This window comes from Chlorocebus sabaeus, chromosome 14 (genome assembly GCF_047675955.1).
Source record: "Chlorocebus sabaeus isolate Y175 chromosome 14, mChlSab1.0.hap1, whole genome shotgun sequence".
In the NCBI taxonomy this organism is placed as follows: Eukaryota; Metazoa; Chordata; class Mammalia; order Primates; family Cercopithecidae; genus Chlorocebus; species Chlorocebus sabaeus.
The window spans coordinates 4000441-4026686 of record NC_132917.1 but is presented as its reverse complement, the minus strand read 5'-3'; the positions used below and the strand labels follow the sequence as shown (position 1 = coordinate 4026686).

Genomic DNA, 26246 nt, shown 5'->3' with positions numbered 1-26246 from the left:
ATTTAAAGGATCTGGGAAATAAGTCATCCTTGATGGTACTATTGACACAAACTGGTTGTTGCCAAGCATCTTCCTGAAGAGGAAGGTAAACACCACTGCTGGAACTCCAGCTTCTTGATCAGAAGCCTCAGGACTGCTTTCAACTTTCAAATGCACCTTGTGAAGCCCTCCGGCATAGTCCCTGCCCCACAGAATACTCCAGGATCCTAGGCTCACGGCTCCCTGAGGCCCATTTGTATGGGTGTGATTCCCGGAGTCTCAGAACTGTTTTTGTGTTTTTGCTTTCTTCATGGAGGGGTATTTATCCTATTCTGCTAAATTCTGAATAACAATAACTAACACTTCCATAACATTTCCTGTGTTTCAGGGAGAATTTAAACACTTTGCACAGATTAATTTACTTAACAACTCAATGAAGTAGGTGCGATTAGCATGCCCACCTCACAGACGGAGAAACAAGATGATTAAGTGGCCAAAGTCTCACAGCTAGTAAGTAAAGAGACTGGTGTTTAAATCCTTTATCTAAAGATTTAAAGCACACACAAACCTACAAACCCAACTTGAGGTTCCAGCCTGACTCTCAATGCTAATTTCAACATCCAGGAGACTGGGTTATCTTGTGTAACATTTAAATTCTTCCTGAAGGAAGCAAAAACTATTCAGATATTACTCAACAAACAGAGAACTGAATTGAACTTATTTGCTTTATTGACCAAAATGAGTCTTTTTGACATGACTGGCCTTTTAACGTGACTACTCAGCTTTCTGCATGTAACTAATAATTGCATAAAATATGTAGTACATGGTGCTTTGCCCAAACAGAACTTTCACATGGTCTGGAAAAAATGGCCAATTCCTTGAGTCACCCGCCTCTGAAAATCACAGAGCAGAAAGTGAATTGTTATCCAAGGAGATTCATGAAAGTGCCTTTTACATCCATCTTCACCATGGTCCCAGGCCTATGTGTGAGTTTCACCAGACTCCAGAAGTTTCCAGTGGCCACAGTGGACTCTTAAAAGGTTTGTTATGGTCAGGCACAGTGGCTCATGCTTGTAATCCTAGCACTTTGGGATGCCAAGACAGGTGGATCACCTGAGCCCAGTCTGGGCAACATGGCAAGACCCAGTCTCTACAAAAAGAAAAAAAAAAGTAAAAAAAAAAAAAAAAAAAAAGAAAAGAAAATCCAAAAATTAGCCAGATGCACACCTGTAATCCCAGCTAATTGAGAGGCTGAAGTGGGAGGATCCCTTGAGCCTGGGCAACAGACATTGCAGTGAGCCAAGATCACACCACTGCATTCCAGCCTGGGCAACACAGCAAGACTCTCAAAAAAAAGCAAAAAAACAAAGACTTGATGTTGTGCCCTGAGCTACCGTGCATCCACCTACAACATGGGCACGACTATCAGGAGCTTATCCTCCATGTGAGTGACAACAATAGGCCTACCTTTTCTGGTCTCCTTCTGGCGAGACTCATGGCTGTTTTCGTGTTCCTTTAACATGGGCTTGATCCAAGTTCCCTTAAGCCAGCTGGAAAACATTACTTAATTTCCCTATGCCTATTATACATGCTATTTGGTAATAAAACAATTGTTCATTCTAGTTTTTTTAAATAACATCCAGGAGAATGGTTTGGTTGTATGCTTTAGATGTGGAGGAATTACCTATGTGTGTGTGTGCACATGTGTGTATACATATGTATTAGGGTTTTCTAGAAGGATAGAACTAATAGGATAGATAAGATATATATATCCTATTAGTTCTATATATATTCGTTATATATATATATATATATATATAGGAGTTTATTAAGTAGTATTAACTCACATGATCACAAGGTCTCATAGTAGACTGTCTGCAAGCTGAGGAGCAAGGAAGCCAGTCTGAGTCCCAAAGCTGAAGTACATGGAGTCCAATGTTCAAGGGCAGGAAGCATCCAGCATGGAAGAAAGATGTGGGCTAGGAGGCTAACCACTCTAGTCGTTTTATGTTTTTCTGCCTGCTTTATATTCTAGCTACACTGGCAGCTGATTAGATTTTGCCCATCCAGATTAAGGGTGGGTCTGCCTTTCCCAGCCTACGGACTTAAATGTTAATCTCCTTTGGCAACACCCTCACAGACACACTCAGGATCAATACTTTGCATCCTTCAATCCAATCAAGTTGCCACTCAGTATTAACCAGCACAAGTTCACCCTTTGTCAACTTGAACCCATACACATCTCCAAAGATCATACATAATCTTCAAATAAATGCAATAAGATCGCAATTATGCCTAACATAATACAACCATCCTTTGTACAACTGGAAATGCACCAATCCCCAAACCAAATGGTATTACGTAAAGAAAACAATACTTAAATGCCGATATGAAGTCAATAAATCATATGTCACATGATAAAGGAAAAAGGAAATAAAATGAAGACATTTTCTTAGTACAAGTATACACATACAGAAACATGTTTTTAACAAAAGAAGGAAATACTCATGACAATTACAATCCCCATTTCTGCAACTGGTCAGGTGGTCATAGCTGGTATTGATGACTCCCTTCTTCTACTGCCCATTCTGTATTCCCTTTGCCTTCAGCAAGCACCTCAGCAGGCCATGGTTTTTTTCCTGGTAGAGTGATCCCAACCTTCATTCTTGAAGGGTCTGAGCCATTTATAGTCCTGCCTGGATTGGGCTGTTGTAGTTTCCCATTGATCTTAATCACACGGCATAGTAATACTAGGAGACACCCTAATGGATCTCCCACATTCCATGCATACTCTTCCTTACCTACATTGTGGAGCAGTAGACTGATTTCATCTTGATACTCCAGGTCAATCACCCCAGCCAACACTGTAACTCCCTTCTTAGTCTCTTGACTTAAAGTTAGGAGGAGCCCAAAGTGTCCAGGTGGCAATCTTAACTTCCAGTTTAATGGAATTGTTGTTGGATCTCCTGGTGGCAGCATTCCTCCCCCTGGAACTAAGACCTCCAGGCCAGCAGAACATAATGTTGTGGCAACAGAATGCAAAAATCTTGCTAGTGCATCACTAGGGGTGATGGTGAATGGTGCCACTTCCACTTCCATCCCGATTCTTGGACCCGTGAATCCTGGCTATGGGAGAAACAGGACCATATATTGGACACTGATTCAAAGCATACACAGCCTTCTGGAGAACTTTGCCCCAGCCCTGCAAAGTATTGTCACCTGGTTGGCATCGTAATTATGACTTCAAAAGGCCATTCCACCATTCTATAAATCCAGCTACTTCAGGATGATTGGGGGAACATGGTAAGACCCATGAATTCCATGAGCATGAGCCCACTGCCACACTTCTTTAGCCATAAAGTGAGTGCCTTGGTCAGAGGCAATGCTGTGTGGAATACCATGATAGTGGATAAGGCATTTCAAAAGTCCACAGGTGGTAGTCTTTGCAGAAGCATTGCATGCAGGATAGGCAAACCCATATCTGAAGTAAGTATCCATTCCAGTGACAACAAACCTCTGCCCTTTCCATGATGGAAGAGGTCCAATATAATCAACCTGCCACCAGGGAGCTGGCTGATCACTCCAAGGAATGGTGCCATATCGAGGGCTCAGTGTTGGTCTCTGCTGCTGGAAAGTTGGGCACTCGGCGTTGGCCATAGCCAGGTCAGCCTTGGTGAATGGAAGTCCAAGTTGCTGAGCCCATGTGTAACCTCCATCCCCTGCCACCATGGCCACTTTGTTCAGGGCCCATTGGGTGATGACAGGGGTGGCTGGGGAAAGGGGCTGAGGGGTATACCCAGAATGGGTCATCCTATTCACTTGGTTATTAAAATCCTCCTCTGCTGAGGTCACCTGTTGGCAAGCACTCAGATGGGATACAAATATCTTCACAGTTTTTGACCACTCAGAGAGGTCCATCCACATACCTCTTCCCAAAATTTCTTTCTCATCAATTTTCCAATCATGCTTATTCCAAGACCCTGACCATCCACCCAAACCACTGGCTACATGAATAAGTATATAAACGCACATCTGGCCACTTCTCCTTCCATGCAAAGTGCACAACCAGGTGCACTGCTCAAAGGCCAGTTCCATTTGGGAAAGGCCAAATGGAAGCCATTAGAGCTGGCTTTACTTAGAGAAATAGTAAATAAAAAACAATATCACATCTCAGGAGGGAATGTGAAGATTAGTGTCACCATCAAGGAAAATTTCCCTTCGCCGCTGTCCTTCAGAGATACCCTAGACAGGGGCTGTAGTGCCGCAGCTGTCCACTTTCAGATGGTGCCTGCATACCATTCAGAGCCTTCTGTAAACCAGACCCTTGTCTTCTCTTCCTCTGTCAACTGATCATAGGCAACTCCTTGTAAGGCCATCAGTGCAGGCTGGGGGAGAGAAGGCAGGGTGGCAGGAGTGGAGCCCATGGGCATTTGAACGATTTCCTCATGTGATGTACTTGTGCCTTCAGGACGTGCTTGAACCCAATCACGTATATTACCACCTCCATTTGATGATTGAATGCTGCGGTGCATGACCCACTTTATGGCTAGATGGGTCAGAAAGCACCCAGTTCATGATAGGCAGTTCAGGTCACATGGTAACTTGAAGACCCATAGTCAAACATTCAGTTTCGACCAAAGCCCAGTAATAGACCAAGAGCTGTCTCTCAAAAGGAGAGTAGTTATCTGCAGAAGATGGCAGAGACTTGCTCCAAAATCCTAGAGGCCTCTGCTGTAATTCGCCTGGGGGCGGGCCTGCCAGAGGCTCCAAACAGCATCCCAGTCTGCCACTGACACCTCAAGCACCATTGGATCTTCCGGATCATATGGCCCAAGTGGCAGAGCAGCTTGCACAGCAGCCTGGACCCGTTGAAGAGCCTTCTCCTGTTCCGGACCCCACTCAAAACTGGTAGCCTTTTGGGTCACTTAGTGAAAGGGCAGGATTAACACACCCAAATGAGGAATGTGTTGCCTCCAAAATCCAAATGGGCCCACCAGGCATTGTGCCTCTTTCTTGGTAGGAGGAGGGGCCAAATGCAGCAACTTATCCTTTACCTTAGAAGGAATATCTCAATAGGCCCCACACCACTGGACCCCTAGAAATTTTACTGAGGTAGAAGGTCCCAGAATTTTTGTCAGATTTATTGCCCATCCTCTGGCACACAAATGTCTCACCAAGAAGTCCAGTGTTTTTCCTACTTCTTGCTCACTGGGTCCAATCAACATAACGTCATCAGTGTAATGGAGCAGTGTGATATCTTGCAGAAGCAAAAAGCAATCAAGGTCTCTCTGAATAAGATTATGACACAAAGCTGGAGAGTTGATATACCCCTGAGGTAGGACAGTAAAGGCATATTGCTGGCCTTACCAGCTGAAGGCAAATTGCTTCTGGTGGGCCTCATGGACAGGAATGGAGAGAAAGGCATTTGCCAAGTCAATGACTGCACACCAGGTCCCAGGAGATGAGTTAATTTGCTCAAGCAATGACACCACATCTGGTGCAGCAGCTGCAGTTGGAGTCACCACTTAGTCAAGCTTATGATAATCCACTGTCCTTCTCCAAGATCCGTCAGTCTTCTGCACAGGCCAAAAGGAGAGCTGAATGGGGATGTAGTGGAAATCACCACCCCTGGGTCTTTCAAGTCCTTGATGGTGGCACTAATCTACACATTCCCTCCTGAGATGTGTATTGGTTTTTATTTACTATTTCTCTAAGTAAAGGCAGCTCTCATGGCTTCCATTTGGCCTTTCCCATCATAACAGCCCTCACCCTACCAGTCAGAGAGCCAACATGGGGGTTCTGCCAGCTGCTAAGTATATCTATGCCGATTATACATCTGGAACTGGGGAAATGACCACAGGATGAGTCCAGGAACCCACTGGACCCACTGTAAGTCAGACCTGAGCTTTCATTAATTATGTGACCTTCTTTAATTGGAGGACCACAGTGATGTTCTGGGTTCCTGGAATCAACTTCAGCTCAGAGCCAATGTCCATTAGTCCCTAAAATGTCTGATTATTTCCCATTCCCCAGTGCAGTTACCTTGATAAAAGTCTGGAGGTATCCTTGGGGAAGGATGGGAGAAAGATTAACAGCATAAATTGTCAGGACCCCGAAATTGTGGCAAATCAAAGATCCCCTTGAGGAAGGACCTGGTCTCCCCTTCATTCAAGGGGTTTTGTGTCTGTAAACTGGCTCAAGTCTGGAAATTGATTGAGGAGCTGTGATATTCTGTTTTTCTCATTCAAATTAGTCTTTTGTCCATTTGACCTGGACATTTTTTGCTTATATAAATTAAGTAGGAATGCAGTAGGCTTCCTAACAATTTCACCTCTAGAAACACTGTGATTAATTAGCCAATGCCAGAGACTCTTCTGACTGCTGCTTTGCCTCTGCTGTCCATTACAGTAGCTATGCCTACCTTGTTGTTGACCGTTGAGTGCCACTGCCTGGCCCCTGCCACCTCGGGATACAATTATTCCCATTGTATTTAAATTTTGTAGTTGAATGACTGTGGTTCCCACTGCTAGATCTGATATACAGAGAAGGGCAATTACAGGACTCTTCAAAAATGCAGGTGCTACCCTCACAAATCTATCTCACAAAGCATTGGTTGAGGGTGTATCTTCTGACCCTCCAACTGGGATAAATAGGTCTAAAGTCCCTAATCCACTTCACCATCCCAATCTCCCTAAATGTTTGCATCCCTTCCTCTACATTAAACCAAGGGAGATCAGGCATTTCCAGTTCACTCTTAGAACCTTATGTAACTCCCTGAACTGCAACATTAAATGCAGAATCTCTACTTAGTGGGCCCAAATCAATAAATTCAGCCTGATCCAACTCTATGTTTCTTCCAACATTATCTCACACCCTTAATATCCACTCCCATGCCTGTTCTCCAGATTTCTGTTTATATAAATTACAAACCTCAAGCAGTTCTTTTCAAGTGTCACACACCTCCTCATGGATCACACTCTCAATCTCACCTCTAGGGGCCTGCCAGGACTTTAGTCAAGTTACAGGTCTAGAAGCAAACAAGGGTGTTGGGGTTGGTTCCTGAAGACAATCAACATTATCTTGCCTAGCAACTGCCTCAGGGGTGGCCATCACTGTTACCTCAGGTAGTCCAAGGTTTGTCTCCTCAGACAAAAGTGAGAAGGCTGATGGAAGCATGGGTCAGGTAGGGGATGTTGCCACTACTGAGGATGCGGAAGCTGTTTCTTCTGGCAAGAAAGGTTCATCAGAGTTTATAAGCTCAGTGTCCCCAGCTTCATCAGGGTCCTCCCACACGTCCCCATTCCAAGTTTCAGGGCCCCATTCTTTTCCAATCCATGCCCTCGCTTTAACAGTAGACACTTGGCAAGGCTGTGTATGCACATTAAGTTGCAGGTTAGCCACTCACATGATAAGAGCTTGTGTTTGATTTGCTACAATTTCAACTCTTTCTCTACAGGAAATAAGACTCTGACTCAGGGCAATCTTAGATTTGAGGCTCAGTATCTGCTTCTGAAGCCAGGAGTTAGAATCTCTGAGTTCATCATTTTCTTTCATCACTTTGTCCAGTGAACTTAGGAGCAGCCAACCAGCTTCATTATGTTCCTTGGTTCTCCACATATGGTCAAAGGTATTATGTATAGAGTCAGTAAACTCCTTGTCTCTCACGAACAGTGAATCAGGAGTGTCAAACGCATTTATTTTGCAAAACTCTCTGAACAGTTCACACCAAGGACTCTCAGTGTTCTCCATACCATTATCAGTAGAGTCCTTAGCATTTTTGGGTCTAATCGTACTAGACAGCCAACTGCAGAAACTGCAAAAACAACTGAGTCCCAAACTGAAGTCCCCAAACTGAAGAACTTGGAGTCTGATGTTCAAGGGCAGGAAGCATCCAGCCCGGGGGAAAGATGTAGGCTGGGAGGCCAACCAGTCTAGCCTTTTCACGTTTTTCTGCCTGCTTTATATTCACTGGCAACTGATTAGATGGTACCCACCCAGATTAAGGGTGGCTCTACCTTTCACAGCCCACTGACTCAAATGTTAATCTCCTTTGGCAACACCCACACAGACAAACCCAGAATCATTATTTTGCATCCTTCAATCCAATCAAGTTGAAACTCAGTATTAACCAACACAACATATATATTCAATTATATTCAACAGATGATGAGTAGAGATTACAGAAGCAGATAACATAGGTAGAGATAAGGATATATAGATAAGCACAGGACAGAGTCTTCATGAAGCAAAACTCACTTTAGAGTAGGGAAGATGCTTTTAAAAGAAGCTTAAAAAAGAACAAGAAAATATTGAACTGAAAAGAAATCTATTCAAAATGCAAATGGAAGACATTTTAACAGAATCCATAGGCATCATCTCATAGAAGGGAGATGCACACACAAATATACACACACATATGCATACACATACACACACAGGCATGCACACACACACGCACACACAATGTTGGTCTTGACCAGTTATCAGATAGACTTTAAGAAAATGACAATTCTGTGACGTTATTCTCTTGATCTATTGGGCGATATCCAGTTATGAGTTCTGGCATTTGAGAGAATCCTGCTTCCATTTACTTTGAAGAAGGAGGAATTTGCAATCATACATTCTCATAATTCACAGAAAATGTTAATGAGTAATAAATGAAAGTGTCATCAACAATCAAAATATGTGGGATAGAAGGAAGAAAACTTTGCTGAATGAAGTCTTAATTCTAGACTGGAGACAAAATCTAAAACCCTTTCTAGATAACCGTTGGCTTCTCTGCACCATGCATGAGTAGTTAAAATAATTGTTTAAATTATATCGAGCTTTGAAGCTAAATATTTTACCTATATTGTTAAAGTGTAAGATAGAGTCTAAAGCCTAACCACATGGCAGAAATTATTTGTCTCCGATAAGCCATGGTGAGAAATGAACCAAGCATCTAAGAGGCAGAAATCTTGTTCATTTTCTTTCTCCTTGGACATCGCGACCTTCTTATCAATACTAATCATGAAGTAATAATATACATACAGTATGCCTGAGCTTTTTCAGGAAATGAATGTGTATATCTGCTTAAAAGTGATTTTATTATATTGTTTAAAATGTGTAATGTGATCGGCAGAATGACAATTTTTTTAAAGCAAGCAAAGTCACTTGCGTGGAGGATGCCAGCCCTATGAGAAAGTCAGATGATATGACGTAGAGTAATTAACGTGCTTCCCTGCTTTCACAGAAAGGAAGCCAGAAGCTGTAGTCCATGGGAAAAGTGCAGCCAGCCCTGAGCCAGCTCCTTATCTTTTCCATCGTTTGTGTGATACCAGTAATGTCGGTTATTTGTTGACAGTTTAGTAATGGAGAATGTACTGTGTTATGTTAAACTCCTATTATTTCTGTCTCTGAAACCTCTAATGCATTTCAAGAAGTGTAGACATTTTACACATTTTGAATTGAGGTCATCCAATCCTCATAAAAAATTTTGGAAAATAAATATAACCAACACACAGAGGGAAAATTTAATAGCTTAAGGTAAAGTGAATTTTCTCAAGGTTATAATTAATAAGGTGCCTAGGGTAGGGTTAGGCAAGAGTCAACTCGGTGCGGTCTGAGGTGGTCAGAGGTCACTGGAGCATCTGGAACACATGAAGCCACACACTGTAACTGTGAAATGTTTGCTTGCTGTCTCATCTTGGAAAATACAGACCCTCAAGGATCCTGTGTGAAAACAATTTGAACTCAGTTTGTCTTGCACATCACACTTTTGTACAGTTTGTGCGTTCTTTGAGTTATGCTTCATTTTGCCAGTTATTTGTGTTGTTTCTCTGGCCCTTGGGATTACAGTTCTACTAATTTTTCTCCTGAAGCTAAAAGTCTAGTGCTAACTCCCTGACTTGTTCTCTTCTCCCATCATTCAAACAATTTTCAAAGCACCTAATTTTCTTTTTTTTTTTTTTTTTTTTTATTTATTATTATTAAACTTCAAGTTGTAGGGTACATGTGCACAACGTGCAGGTTTGCTACATATGTATACTTGTGCCATGTTGGTGTGCTGCACCCATCAACTCGTCATTTACATCAGGTATAACTCCCAATGCAATCCCTCCCCCCTCCCCCCTCCCCATGATAGGCCCCGGTGTGTGATGTTCCCCTTCCCGAGTCCAAGTGATCTCATTGTTCAGTTCCCACCTACGAGTGAGAACATGCGGTGTTTGGTTTTCTGTTCTTGTGATAGTTTGCTAAGAATGATGGTTTCCAGCTGCATCCATGTCCCTACAAAGGACACAAACTCATCCTTTTTTATGGCTGCATAGTATTCCATGGTGTATATGTGCCACATTTTCTTAATCCAATCTGTCACTGATGGACATTTGGGTTGATTCCAAGTCTTTGCTATTGTGAATAGTGCTGCAATAAACATACGTGTGCATGTGTCCTTATAGCAGCATAATTTATAATCCTTTGGGTATATACCCAGTAATGGGATGGCTGGGTCATATGGTACATCTAGTTCTAGATCCTTGAGGAATCGCCACACTGCTTTCCATAATGGTTGAACTAGTTTACAATCCCACCAACAGTGTAAAAGTGTTCCTATTTCTCCACATCCTCTCCAGCACCTGTTGTTTCCTGACTTTTGAATGATCGCCATTCTAACTGGTGTGAGATGGTATCTCATTGTGGTTTTGATTTGCATTTCTCTGATGGCCAGTGATGATGAGCATTTTTTCATGTGTCTGTTGGCTGTATGAATGTCTTCTTTTGAGAAATGTCTGTTCATATCCTTTGCCCACTTTTGGATGGGGTTGTTTGTTTTTTTCTTGTAAATTTGTTTGAGTTCTTTGTAGGTTCTGGATATTAGCCCTTTGTCAGATGAGTAGATTGCAAAAATTATAGTAGCGGTTAACAGATGTGTGTCCCCTAGTAAGGTCGTCTCTCATTTTATAATAAATTATTCCAATTTACATAAGATGACTTTTTAAAAAATTAAATGTCTTTCAAATATTAGGAAAATATGTTTTTGCCAACAGGTGGCAACCTCTCTGAATTGTAAATCCAAAACCCCAGAAAAATAACCATCCCTCAGATAGCCGATTCTTCCCTCTGTCTGCCCTCAAAACTACCTACAGAATGTTTTAAAAGTAAAGATGCCTGAACTCCACCCTCCAATACTTTAATGCAGTGGTTCTGGGGTAGAGTCCAATATACTCTTTTTGTAATGCAAGCCTGTGTTTTCTATGGAGAAGATCCAGAGGCAAGGCAGACAGGAAAAAGGTCCCTGAGGAATGACATGCACCCTCACCCCAGCCTGTGTGCAGAACACAGGCCAACTTCTACACCCAAGCCGGCTGTCAGAGGTTTCTGCTGTGGAAAAAGAGAAGGTTTAGAGGAAAGATCTCCAGATACTGGCAGCTGGGGATCCCCGAGCAAAACCTCAGGAATCTGCCCCCATCACCCTCATGGTCAAACATCTGTCTATGCACACACGGGTCTCAAAAAGCTTTTTTAATACCATGAGCTAATTTGAATCTAGGGCTTGCAAATTTATGGCAGGCTAAATCCAGCCCACAGCCTGCATTTGTAAGTAAAGTTTTATTGAAACACAGTGATGCCAATTTTTTTTGTTTATATCTGAATTCTCACTGTAACAGCAGAGTTGAATAGTTGTGACAGGGACAGGATAGCCACAAAGCATAAACAATTCACTATCTGGCCTTTTACAGAACGCATCTGCCAATCCTGGCCTAAACTATTAACTAATATCTAGGATCCTCAAATATTCAATGGAAACCAATGATAGAAAAAGATAAAAATCAAATGAATAGAAGAAAGGACACAAAGATGACGCTTGAAGTAGAAGAAAACAAAAACAACAGAAATAACTGATTACTATTCAACTTGATAACATATACTTCAAAGAGACAAAAGATGATATCAAATCCAAAATTTAAACAAACAGAAACAAAAAAAAGCCAGGATCAGGCATCTTTTAAAAAGGATCAATCTGCTGGGAAGGAGGACAGTGAGGATGAAGGAAGGTTGGCTAATGGTGCAAACACAGAGCTAGATAGAAGGAATAAGTTCTAGTGTTCGATAGCTCAGTAGGGTGACTGCAGCTAGAAATTTATTATATATTTTAAAATAGCTAGAAGAGGAAAGTTAAAATGTTCCCAACACAAAGAAATGATAAATGTTTGAGGTGATGGACAGAATATTTATACATCTATGTTTGTATATGTACATTTATGTTGTAATATTTGTATATACAACGTTTGATCGTTAAACATTGTATGCATGTATCAAAATATCACATGTACCTCATAAATATGTACTTATTGTATATCTTTTTTAAAAAGTAAAAACTAGAAAAAGAGCAATATGACAAGAAAAAAATTCTGAAATTTGTAAATGGTACTCCCATAAAATAATCAGTAAAAAGGTCAGAAATGAAGTCAAGCAAATATCTCAAAAAGCATAAATAAAAGACAAAGAAGCCAAAAATATAGACCAGAAAAGATGAGACAAATAGAATCATCACCAATAAACCACCAGAAAAATAGTTCAAAGGAAAAGGTATTGAGAAAATTATCTAAGAAAATGTAAAAAAAAAAAAAATCCTATATAAAACTTTAAGATATAAGTTTTCCATCTAAGAGATCTATCATATACCCAATACAATAGAAGACACAAATACAGTAACTAGCTGTAGTTATGTGAAATTTTAGGAGATCAAAAGGCACAAGGCATTTAATCCGTAAAGCAGTGTCTTTGAAGATAGCCATGCTACAGACCTAGGTAGAACTCAGTCCAGATTGGAGAGGAGGCTGGAGGGCTATGAGAAAGAAAATTTCCGAATGAAATAATGTGGTTCTTAAAAACGTTCTGTGGCTAGCAAATCATCCAAGTGAAGAAATTTGAGAAAATCCAAGAAAAGCAAAATACTACGTAGAAAAGGAAATGCAATTTTAAAACACAATGCAATTTTGCAGTAAATAATATTATATAATTATAATGAGTAAATTCTGATTTAGGTAAAATAGTGTTATTTTAGAGGCTTAGAAGAGGGACATAAAAGCAGAGAGAGCTAACTTCTCATCTACTGTAGCAGGAAATCAATTGAGTATGTTTCAGCTTAATTAAGTAAGAAAAACCAATCAAACCATATTATATGGAAATAAAAAAGAAACCACTAAAAGAAATACAAGAGTTACATTCAGTTATCACTGGGAAGCTGGTCTGAGTGCAGAGAGGTTTTTTGTTTTTTGTTTTTTTTATCATAAGTCAATGTTACTGTTTGTTTTTAGGTATATGTGGGAATTTTCTTTTTTTAGATTTTTTTTTTTTTTAAAGACAGGGTCTTGCTATGTTGACCAGGCTGGTCTTAAACTCCTGGCCCTAAAGGTCCTCTCACCTCCACCTTCCAAAGTACTAAGATTACATGCAGGAGCCACCACACCCAGCCTATATTTTTAATAAATAAATACAAATACATAAAGACATTACTTCAATGCTATCCAAATTTTTCTGCTGCATGGTCAAGTTTAAAGGCAATCATTACGGACTTTATTTTATTTTATGGTGAAAAATATTGCAAGACCATTTCAAATGGACACCATGATCTGTGTGGCATCCTTCTATGAGTCTAATGTTTGCTCACATTTTATTGACTGACTTCTTCCAAATAATTATTTTTATCAACAGATACATTAGTTACAAGATACAAGAAGGTAACTTAAATTAGTCAGACTTAAGAAAACATCTTTGTGGTCTATTGGTAGTTTTTGCTCATTTGCTGTTTTTGAAGAATAAAGACATAAAATGTGACTAATTATAAAGCCTATGAAAATATGTACTAAAGGTTTTATGTTAATAAAGTTAGACAAAAAATAGCTTTATATTTCTGTGAGTCACAATTATACAATTTGCATACTTAATAAGATAAAAACAAACCAGTTGCTCAGAAGATATGCAACTATTGAGAAAAGGCATTTCCAGAGAGGTAGGGAGATACCCCAATTTATAAGAAATGGACTAGAGTTAGAAGTATTGATCTCTGTCCAGTGAAGCTTCTCTGAGTTTGTAAGAGCTATGAATGTATGAAACCCACATAAGATTCCTTTGGCTATAAAAACAGCCTGTTTCATGTCTGGGAAGATGATAACAATTCAATAAGCAAATGTCCAGAGTCTCAGAATCCTAGAACTGGATGTGACCTGAAAGGCCATTAGTCCACTCTCCTGTGTGCTTTGACAAATTGGCTGCTGAAACACTAGAATGATGGCCCTAAATAAACACCTTTGCAGCTTTCCCCAAAATGATTGTGTTCAGGGAGCACTGGTTTTTCCACCTTCTGGAACCTAATGCTCTACCTTCTCCCTCTAAGCATCAATCTTTCTTCCATTTTGGTGTCACTCAAACTTTGTGGAAAATGGTATGAGGAATCTGATCAACAGCATGCATTTCAAACAGACTCTTGAAAATTTAATGAAATGATGCTGTAGTGATAGAATACCAGGTAGCAGGTAAATTGTCCTCATTCATGTTCCACTGAATTCTGGGAACTTTCAGAATCACTTCCAAGCTCGCAGAAGTGGGCACAAAAAAAGAAGTAAAAAATGAAGCTCAGAGTTAACAATATCCAGTCTACACCCACTCAGACTTGCCTGCCCCTCGCTGCAAAGCCACCCATTACCCATTCTCTGGTCCCATCTGCTCCCATCCTAGGGTGTGGCTTCTTGGTAGCCAAGAGGACAATCTTGCTAATCACTACACCCTACCCGTCAGACTGCTGGGCTCACATTCCTAGGACACTGCTTGACATCCCGTCCCATGCCAAACCCTGTACCCCCATTCAGGACACGTCCCGGATACTTGTTGCTGTTCTGATCATACCATGTAGATGTTATCCCATCCCAGGCTTTTCACCTAGGCTCAAGCTGTTCCTGGAACCAAGTCAGGTCCAGCTGCATTTTCTCGAGGTCCAATAATGAGAAGCAAAAAAACTAGGAAAGAAGGGAATTTATTGCTATAACCGGATACAGGGAGAAGGCCAGAGATAATTCCACCAGTCCAACTCAAAGTGTTACAATTTTCTTAGTGCTTACGTAGGTTGGGGTTATGTGCCTACGTGCAGTATAGCATTTGCCTAAGTCTATTGGTAACTAATTTTGTTTCAACTAGAAGGTCAGAGGCAAAAAATGCTTGTGAAGTCTGATTAAAAGGGCCCCAGTACCTTCAAGGCCTGTCTACTGTGGTACCGGAGTGATAATTTCTATCTTATCTTCTTTACAGCTTGATCCGGAGAGCTGTCTTAGACCCTTCAATGAATCTATTCAAACAGCTGCCTCTGTTCCCTTGACTTGTCTCAGATTCCATCGACCCGAGACAGGTCCTGGCACTAGAAATGTAAGGTTGTCTCTATTATTTTGGCTTGCTCCAGGTTAGGGAGAAGCCTATGCAAGGCCCCTGCTGACATTATGTTTTATTTCTCGCTTTGATGTCTGGGCACTGACTTCCCTAGGTTTAATTATTTACCCAACGTCAAGGCAGTGCTGTGGAAATCTGTCTGTGTATTGGAGTGTCTATGTGATTGTCAGGGAGAACTGGCCTGCCACGAAGCCACCCACTCAACGGCACACATCTCTCATCCTCTGGAAGTCTTCAGGCCACCTTCCTACAGGCCATGCTCCACTTAGGCTCCCTCCCTGATTCTTATCCCAGACCCCTTTGCTGAACACACGTCTTGGATGAGCCTTCGCAGCACCACCTCCGTGTTCTCCCTCAGGACTTGATTCTGGTACTTAGCGCCCTGACGGATCTGCCGGGAGGCTCAACACTTGCTTTTGATAATGGTCCAAGATCACACATAGATGGACCAGCCTACCTCCAGGCCTTCCCATCAGCAAGTGTTTTCAGGCAGGGGCCAAACCGTCCCTGATAAGGGGCAACAAGCAGAGAAAAGCCCATGAATGACAGAACTCTGCAAAAGTAATTCTTGGTGTGCATCTGGTCTTTCAGCGGTGTCCATGTTGCTTTCACAGGCATCGTTTTGTTGTCTCTTAGGAGATGTGCTGCAAAGGGATTGCATTCTTCTTTGACAAATAAAGTAACTAAACCTAAAGACCAGTCACTGTTTTATCTAAAGCTGCACAGATACAAAACAGTGACACAAACTAGAACTCATTTCTCACCAAAGTCTTTCCACGATGCCTGCCTGTCACTTAATTCAGTTAGGGACCTTCTCGATCCCAAATTCCCAGGATGTAAGGAACAGTTCAAAATGGGAGAACTCAGAAACACAGGGTGAGAGCTAGAGATGCAGAACGTAAACGAGGCACGCAAGTACCAGCAAGTGAACCACAGAACATTCACCCAGTCCCCATCCTGCGAGGGCAGGCAGGCTGCTGCCTGAGAACCAGAGCTGCTCTCACTGATGGTGTGGAAATGTGCTTTTCAGGAGGAGATACAGACTCCTATTTACTAGCGAATTAATATACAGCTACCTGGGTTGCCAATTTTCATCCATTACAAAAGCAACTTTAATATAAAAACTATACAAAATATAACTTATCTTTTATGATGCAAAGGCATTTCTTGGTCCAAGAGGCCCCCTGTCTCATTGCTATGAGTATCAATTATCACTTCCACGAAGGTATGTGCTTCTGCTAATTAATGTCAGTTTCTGCCTATCAGAGAGGTTGCCCCAATGCTAACAGAGCCATGCAGCTAACAGAACTGGCTAAGATGCAGACAGTGCAGCAGAGATAAGCTTAGCTACTAGCACAATTGCCTTCACCCTCCAATCACATTCATAGCAAATGTATAAGCTTTTCTTTAACCCAATAGGGATGGTCCAGGATCAGATCTAAAGACCCGCCTCCATGCTATCCTCTGATATTCCCCGCTCTCAAACTCTTCAGGGCTCACATGATTCATTGTCCTTCTTTCCCTACCTGAGACCTGCCAGCTCACAGAGCCAGCTGTCAGCCCGTCCTAAGCACCATGTTTCCCAGGGTGACACTGACGGACTGCAGAGTCATCTCCTCTGGGAAGCTGTGAGAAGCAAGTCGCTCTTGTTATTAAAAACTGAACTGGAGATGGGGCCTTAGGACCACACCAGAGGGACCAGGCTGCTTGGGAAGGTGTTGCGAATATCACATGCACAGGCTGCTTTAAATACAGCAGGTAATAAGAAGCCAGTGAATCCACACAGGTGCTTAAAATCGAGTGTGCATACTGTCAGGATGCCCACGTGTTTGAAAGCTAAGATAATACTCTGAATTGCTAAGCGTGGTACTTCATTTCAGGAGGGCAAGTGGCCAATGGGAAGCATGACTGTGTATAATGGGGGCTGGGAGGGTGAGTGTCCATTGAAAACATGATAAGCAGAGTTTGCTCTTTTTAGGTTTGTATCTGTTTGATTGATTCATTAAATCTTCACTGATCACCTGCCAAGTGGGTAGTCCCATGCAAGGCAGTTTGAGAGACACAGAGCAAATATAAGGCAGGGTCTCTATACTCCAGAAACCTAACACACCGGCGTGAAGATGCGTCACATGTACCCAGAGCCATCAGTAGCAGAAGAGTGTGAGTGATTAAACAGTCTGATGCAGGGGTCATGGTAGGCAGTGCCAGTGCTGTCTTCACCACTCAGGGAGCTGACTGATCTGCACATGACACTGTGTCCTGTGCCCAGTTCCTGCAACAGAAAATCAGTCCTAAGACTGCAATAAAGCTAAAAAACAATGAGATGATATAAGATGAAATAAAAAGGAAACAGCACGTAACAGGAACTCAAAGGAACGATGCTAATAATGACAATGACTGTGATGATGATGATAGTGACACAGTGTGTGTCTCCATATGAGATATGCTGACATGTTTGATCCATGGCAGATGTGCACCCACAGCCACAAAGTTGTGACATACACAATGGAGATGTGGAATCTATGGGTTCCGACTTATATCCATCCATTATTATTCTAATGGCATCATGAAACACAAATTCTACAAATACAGCGGTTTCAAATGCTTAAAAAACAATCAAAAGCTCAAACTTAAAACCTTATTTAATATCTTTCCAACCAAGAGAACAGGGAGGAACCCAAGAACAAAGTTCGGAATGTACCACTGCACAACTTTCCAGAGATCGCAGATGACCGGATCGCTTACCCAAATGTACAGCATTCGCTCAGGAAAAATTTCCACATCCATAAATGCCTAAAGCACAAAGTTCATTTTTTACTGTATCTCAACACTCAGATTTTACAATGGAAACATATTAGGAACCATACATTTTGTATTATACACAGGAACTATGAAGAACACATCTTACATATGTGTGCATGTATGTCATGCACACATACACACACACACATGCATCCTATATAAGATCAAGTAAATGTATTATGTATAAAATTATTATATGTTGCAAATCATGCATCACACTGTTTGAAGAGTAGAGGAAATGCAGCAACTGAATTTTCATTCCAGGTTCCAAGCGGTATTTCACTAGAGAACCTCTTTGATCTTTTTTTTTATTAAGTTTAGACTCCTCTTAATTACAACAACAAAAGTTCCTATTAAACAGTGCCTTTCAGCTCAGTCCCATTTTCGCAGCTATTGCAGGAGCCCTCCACGTTGAGCCAGAGGCTTGGGCAGGCACGAGGTTCTGTGTATGTATCATTTTTGTTTTACATCCCATAGTCACCCTGGCATTCATCTCAAAGCAGGCCAGCTTCAACAAAGCCGAGGTGTCTAATGTCATAAGGAATCAGCCAAAAAAAAGAAACTTTTCTGGACCTGGGGACCTGACGAAAATCCCCCCAAAGGAGTCAAAGTCACTGCATTCAAGATAGAGATTTTTTTTACATGCTGTTGATAAACGAAAGAGTATGAACTTTTTTCTTGCAGCTGCCAGATCACAGATGTGAGGTCTCTGCCCTCCACACCTGCTCTTATGAAGCGATTGCAGGACCAAGGTACTACCAGGGAGACTCAAGCCTTGCCCAGAAAGAAGAATCCGTAAGAATGAACTTACTGATCATTCAGCAAGTTCAGCTGGTCTAAGGAGAAAACGGAATTAAATTTGGAAACAAGAATCATTTGTGCCTTGTGACCCAGGTGCTTTGCTGTGCCACTACCTACTTTCAGACTGTTGAGTTGAAGAACATGGAACCATCTTGTCACTGCTCGTTTTTGAGCATTAACCAGCTGGTCCCTACCTTGTAAGAAACCGGTGCTTCTTGTTCCAGAAAACGTAAGAACGAAGAGGTGCTAACTGGAGCAAAAAAGGCAAAAGAAAAGTGGGCAGAGATTCACAGTGCAGGAAGCCACTGAGAGGAGTGAAGGCAGCTGTCCCTGCATGTGTGATTCAGTTAAATAGAAAGAGCTCATTTCATTTTCTGTTTCACCATCCAAGGCCTCTTTCTTAAGCTCGGCACATGTGCCATGTCAGGACCCATCACCCACGTTGCTGGGTGCGCAGTGTCTAGCCAGAAAGCTTGGAAGTGACTTGGTTCATTCGTTCTGTCTACACCCTCACTACTCCCAGCAGAGACCCTGGGACAGCAGCACCAGGGTCACCTGAGAGAAATGCAGGTTCCGGGGCCACCCAAACCCACCAAAGCAAAAGCTGCCTTGTAACAAGATCCATGGTAGTTTCTGTGCACAGTAGAGTGCAGGGAGCACCCCAGAAAATGTCCTCAAAACCCCAAGTCCTGTGCATCTGCTCAGAGTCTGTGATGGCCCCCGACCCCCAGCTGTACTAACGTCTGGGAGGCTCTGCAGGGGACATCTCGGCCATGTGCCAAGGAACACGTCCCAGTGTGCCCATACCCCATGCCGTGAAGAGGGCACACACAGAGCCACAGAATCCAACTTTGGACTGTAAAGTAACAGGAGTGGTCACCTCTCTGGTCCAGTGCTCTCACCATATAGATAAGGAAGCTGAGTCAATCCCACAGAACTGAGATCTCAAAGTTAAGCATTCACACAGCTGAGGACAGAGCCCACAACCTCCTTAATTTCTCATCTGCTTTGCTGCCTCCTCTGTCACGAACAACACTGGGCTTGTAGCTCAGGACGAAGGTGTGAGGAGTTACTTATAAAGTGAAAAGTTAGCAGGAATCTTGGCGACAGCCCAGCCTCTCCATTTTCTACAGGCAGCAGGGCCCCAGGGAAGACGAGGCATTCCACACGCATGCCAGAGAGTGGCAGAACCTGAGCTGCAACCACATCTCCCGCATCCCAGGTGACTCCCATGCACCCCATTTTCCTGACACATTTTTCCCTACTCTATTAGCCAAGACGGGTGCCCAGGTAACTGAAAGACTCCTGCTTACCATCTCCTTCCCACAACCAGCAACGTGGGACCTCCAGGGAGAAGACATCAGCTGCCTGCTTGCTCTTATTTGAGAAGCCCTAAAAATTCTTTCTTCTGGGCCTCAGACATCCTCCAGACACCATCCACCAGGGTTCATATATTTTTCTACCTTTTGAAGTCTTAGGGGAAAAAAATACATTTCTTCTTTCAATCACCATAATAACCACCACTATCCTCTACCCTTCTACCTCTTGCTCACACTGCCAGATTAATTTGTATAAGATACATGTTCGACAGAGGAGGGAGAAATCTATTCAGTTTATCCCCTGTCTATTCCTGTGAACTGCATAGATAAATTCTACATGGAAGCTTCGGTCCATTGCTATCATCAAAGCTGCTCCCCCTCATTGGGAGATGGGGTGAAACTGGCTCACTAACTGTTCCAGTTAATTTTAACAGAAACCTTTTTAAAAAATGGAAAGTCAGACTTCCTGTTGACAATGCGTCATTCCAATTTCTCTCCTTAATCATGAGGAAAACCAATGTTTTAAGTGGTTAAGGGAGGTTGTATTAGTCTATTCTCATGTTACTAAGAAAGACATACTAGGAACTGGGTAATTTATAAAGGAAAGAGGTTTAATAGTCTCATAGTCCCACATCGCTGGGGAGGCCTCATAATCATGGCAGAAGGCAAAGGAGGAACAAGGGCACAATTTACATGGCAGCAGGCAAGAGAGCGTGTGCAGGGGAACTACCCTTTACAAAACCATCAGCTCTTGTGAGACTTACTCACTATCACAGGAACAGCATGGGAAAAACCCATACCCATGATTCAATTACCTCCCACAGGGTCCCTCCCATGACACATGGGAATTATGGAAGCTACAATTCAAGATGAGATTTGGGTGAGGACACAGCCAAACCTATCAGAGGCCAAGCAGAAAGGGCCAGGTCAGCAGGACAGAGGGGAGGGAAGACCAAGCAGGAGGGAGCATCCTAAAGTGGAGACAAGAATCAATTCTGCCCAATGGTTCAGAGGTCGACTAAGCATAAAACCAAAAAATGTTGTCCGAAAAATTCTGTCTTCGAGTCCCAGGACTGCTAAAACAAAGCCTCACAGACCAGACAGCTTCAGCTGCAGAGGTCCATCTCCTCCTGCCCTGGATGCGGGAGCCTGAAACAAAGGTGTCCGCAGACCCCGCTTCCTCTCAGGCTCTGGGTAGACTCCTCCCCTGCCTCCTCCAGTGCCTGCCTGGCAGCCCTTGGTGTTCACAAGTTTGTGGACATCACTTCAGCACTTGCCTCCATTTTTGCATGGCAATCTTGCCTTCTGTGTGTTTGGGTCCACATTTCCCTCTTCTCATAAGGACACCAGTCATTGGATAAGGGCCCAGCCTAAGCCATTATGACCTGACTTTAACTTGATTACCTCTGGAAAGACCCTGTTTCCAAAAAATGTCACAGCCACAGGGACTGAGAGTTAGGGCATCCACATATATTTCTTGAGAGGCATAAGTCAGCTCACAACAGACATCTACCAGACTTGGGTATAAGGAAGCCACTGGTGATCTTCCCACTATGCTTTATCATGCAGCCAGAGAGAGCCAGGTAAGGAGAGTAGAGACGTAAGGAAGTCGGGAGAGCAGGGGAAGAGTCTCTTTCAAGGAGCCTGGTTGGGGTTGGAAGAACAATGACAATTGTTAACGAGGACATACATGTTGGAGGTAGAATGTGGTCTGTGTGTTTGTTTTATAACAGATATGGGCATGTTGAAGGGAAGGACCTGATGGAAAGCGAGAAGTTGGAGATGCATAAGAGAAAGGTTTACTGATGGAATAAGTCTTGATGGAGATGAGTGTGGGTGAGGGAAGACCTTAGCCTCGGGCAGAAGAGGCTGAATGGAGGTGGGAGTTGGTCCTGGGAAGAGGTGGCAGAACCAGCAAACAGAATCGATTTGGAGAGAGGAGTGCAGGGCCTGCTAATCTACTCTACAAAGGTGTACCCAGCCAACTGGCACATCAGAGCTTCTGGGTGCCAGGAACCAACAAGGAACAGAACAAAAAGCCCTTCAGTTCTGCTGGTAGGGGGAAGGGAGGTGAGGAGTGGATGGGAGTGGGGGTGGAGATGGGATGTAGATGCATTTTAAAATAAAGTTAACTGTCACAATATTTTAGATGGGGAAATATCAGAAGAAAAATAAATGAGCAGGGTAAGGGGAATCTGCTCGTGAGGGTGACACCATTTGGAAAACGTTGGTCTGGATGAGACTTTTAGGGAAAGGCAGAGACTGCCAGGGAAGGAGGCCACGTTCTGAAACCATGCCAGGGCTGTGTGGATGTTGAAGAAGCATTGTTCCAGGGACAGAGACGTCCACCCACCTGCCTGCCTGCCTGGGAGGGCTCCTCGCTGGATTAGCTCCCTGCACACCAGGTTCCATTTGTCTGGAGGGCCTTCCTCCACACCCCATCTACTCTCCTAGCTTCTGATCACCCTCAAGACTCGGAGAGACAGTCTAGTCTTCCAAGCACCTTCCCAGTCCCTTCTCGGGTGGATCAGAATTTGGGACCCGTCCTCCATGCTCTCCTCAGCACGTGCTTAATGTCCATCAGCCGGCCGGGCACAGTGGCTCATGCCTGTAATCCCAGCACTTTGGGAGGCCGAGGCAGGTGGATCACGAGGTCAGGAGATCAAGACTATCCTGGCTAACACAGTGAAACCCCGTCTCTACTAAAAATACAAAAAATTAGCCAGGCGTGGTGGTGGGTGCCTGCAGTCCCAGCTACTCGGGAGGATGAGGCAGGAGAATGGTGTGAACCTGGGAGGTGGAGCTTGCAGTGAGCCGAGACTGCGCCACTGCACTCCAGCCTGGGCAACAGAGCAAGACTCTGTCTCAAAAAAAAAAAAAAAAAAGAAAAAGAAAAATGTCCATCAGCCACTGCTCCATCCCTCTGCAGAGCGTGCTCCTCCAGGCCCATGGGTGTGCTCCACCACTGTCCTCGTCTGTGCCTGGTACAGGGCACAGCACTTAGTTGCAGTTAGATTCCACAGGTAATTGCTGAAGAAACAGGTGATGGAGAGGGAGGGTAAGAAGGGAGGGGAGGGGAGGGGAAAGTGAGAGACAAGGAAAGAAGGGAAAGACAGACAGAAGTGGTCCTTGTGAACGGAGGAGGTGTCAGCCCTGTGCAGGATCATGAACCATGAGAAAGAAGTAGGACCGGCCAGCTGAAATGTGAAGGGGGCTTCCTGACTCCCATCTACCCATTCCAGTCCATTCTCCATAGACAGACAGATCTTTCCAAATCATACCTTAAGATTTTTTCTCTCTTCATCAACCATCTTCAATGTCTCCCCTTTACCTACAGACTAAATTAAAGCTAATCAGCCAAAAAGAAAGACTTTCATCATTTGGCAGAAACTTACCTCTGACAACTCCTCCAGGTCCAGGTGAAACTGTAGGACTTACTGATATTGGAGCATGCTCTTCACACTACTGCTATGACTTTGCTCACGCTCCCTGGAACGCCTCCTACAGCTGACACTGAAATTCTGTTCCTCTCATGTGGCTAAACTCAAAGAACGGCCCCTCACGAAGTCTTCCAGGATCTTGTCCTTCACCCTCACAGCCTCATTCCACATTTTGTTAACCTCGCCTTGGCTTTTATCTGACTCTGTCTTAACGCTGGGACATTTGAATGTGGCTACATCTGTCTCATTAATCCACATGTTTCAGAGAGAAATGAGCACATTTTACGCGTCTTTGTTTTTCCTTCAAGGTTCAGCATAATAAAAGATATTTCATAAATGGGTTTGTACATGAATGAATGAATGAACGAATGAACATGAGTCAAAGGAGAGACGATGGAATATGATGGAGGCAGCCTAGAGTTAGAATTCAAAAGACAAATTCTGGCCCTCCTACCTACTGACTGTGTGACCTTAGATGATCACTTTAATCCATACTAAGGTGCATCTACAAAACATAGCATTTATAATATATATTCTCTAAAGTTTCTACTCCTCTAATAGTTCACATACAGTAAAAATTCCAAGCAATTGAAAGCTGGCTTCCAGTTCACCAATGCTTCACAACATCCTATTTCAGCATTTTTTTTTACAAGGTGGGTTTAATCATTCTGAATTACAGCAAGAAAATGAATATGACACCATGTAGGTATAAAGTCTTTGAGGCCAGGAAATCCCTGAGGCCTGTGACAATTCCAGGATCGGTATATCCTGATAATCAACATGGTAATGATGATAGCACCCAGACATAAAATTGCCAAATGCACAGAGAGCAGCATTGTCCACGTTTGGCGGGTAGCAAATTGAAATGCAGCTGGACTCTTCTATTCCCAGTAAGGACACCATTTATCACGAGCCCGCAGGTGACCCTGTGGCGCACCTCGCTTGGGGGAGGGGATGCTCAGGGGTGTGCACTTCTGCTCTACCCGTGTTGTGCGCTGGAAAATGAGGTTGTAGGCATGGGCTCCAGCCACCTCTGGAAGTCATAAAGGCTGAACTGACACTCACGTGCTTGTAACACTCAACGCAAGGCGGAAAGCGAAGTGCTGCCGCAGCACAATGATCTGCCCGCAGAGAATGCCGGTTCCATTTCCACCCTGAGAGCTATAGGAATGTGTCATCTACTTAGGACAAACGAGGGGCTAAGAGAGAAGGTGTGAGATATTCTGGGTAACCTAATGAGGAGAGGATAAAACATAGGAGGCATTTGGTCTGTTCATTTTCCAGGCAGTAACTGCTAGTGCAAGGTTACTTCTGCACAGCGAAAGGAAAGAGAATAAATCTACACTCTCTGTCAGCCAGGAGACAGTCTCCATATTCTATGAAGGGCGGAAATAGGCTCCCTTGGGAAATTAAACCAGCCATCTTGGTGAATCTGTAGGAAATCATGCAATTAAAATTACAATTTTTAAAATGACATTAAATGACATTTCCATCTCTGTGCTGTGTAGCTAGCTGTGGGAAAAACCCCTAAAGGAAGCTCTGCCCTCCTTCACCAGTCGTTTGCTAACAGGGCACTCACAGTCCACTGTGGGCGGCTGCGGGGAGCCTATATACCTTTTTCGTAGTTAAGACACTTGGATTAAAAAATAAGCAAAGGCGATCAAATCACCACATTAAAGGAATAACTACTAGCAAACTTATTTTCCCAGGATCAAGATCAGCTGAAACTAATGAAAATGAGCATTCCAATGTGTTGAGATACCATCTAAAGATTTGCTGTCCCAAAAAAGTTCAAGATAATTGTAATTACAGCGAAATGTTCCCTTCACAGAATCTTTAAGTTGGCAGTTAAGTGACAAAAGCTCAGGAATTCAAATAAGATAAAAATCTTGATGACCGCCCCAGTATAAGGGAGAATACAAATGAGGAACGGAGGGGAACTCTTCCTGCTCGGCTTAAATCCTTTTCACATTCATCATTACTTCTTTCTCCTTCTTTTACCCCTTTACATTCTCCTTCTTCAAAATGTTTCCATTTACATGATCTTTTCTCAATTTTAGCAAAACTTCAGCGTGTGTGATCGCCGGAGAGCAAAGGCGGTACTTTATGTTCATATCAGCGAAGTCGTTTGAAATGCCCATCATTTGCTGCTTTAAATTTTTTGAAGATTTTCTTACAAAATTTATCATTCTCATTTACACCCTAGTTTTTCTAATTCATTCGTTTTGATTCTAATACTATGTATTGGCACAATTGCTATCATTAAGTCTAATTATATAATTAGCATAACATATGTGATCATGTAATTAGAATGTGCAATTACATAATTACAACGTGTAATGGCATCAGGGTGTAAATATCTTGCTGAAATGTCAGGAAGAAATATCCTCTCTTTGCTCAAGAGGTAGTTTTAAAGTTCAGTTTAGCATTTGATTCCAGAATGGAAATTCAAATATTATTTGAATCAACCACTTTAATTATGCTT

At 42.8% G+C, this 26246-nt stretch overlaps 1 pseudogene; it reads right to left on the bottom strand.

The window, feature by feature from the left end:
• Positions 1 to 2493: 2493 nt before the first annotated feature.
• LOC140713399 (uncharacterized) lies at positions 2494 to 6147 on the bottom strand (annotated as a pseudogene).
• Between the last annotated feature and the right edge of the window lie 20099 nt (positions 6148 to 26246).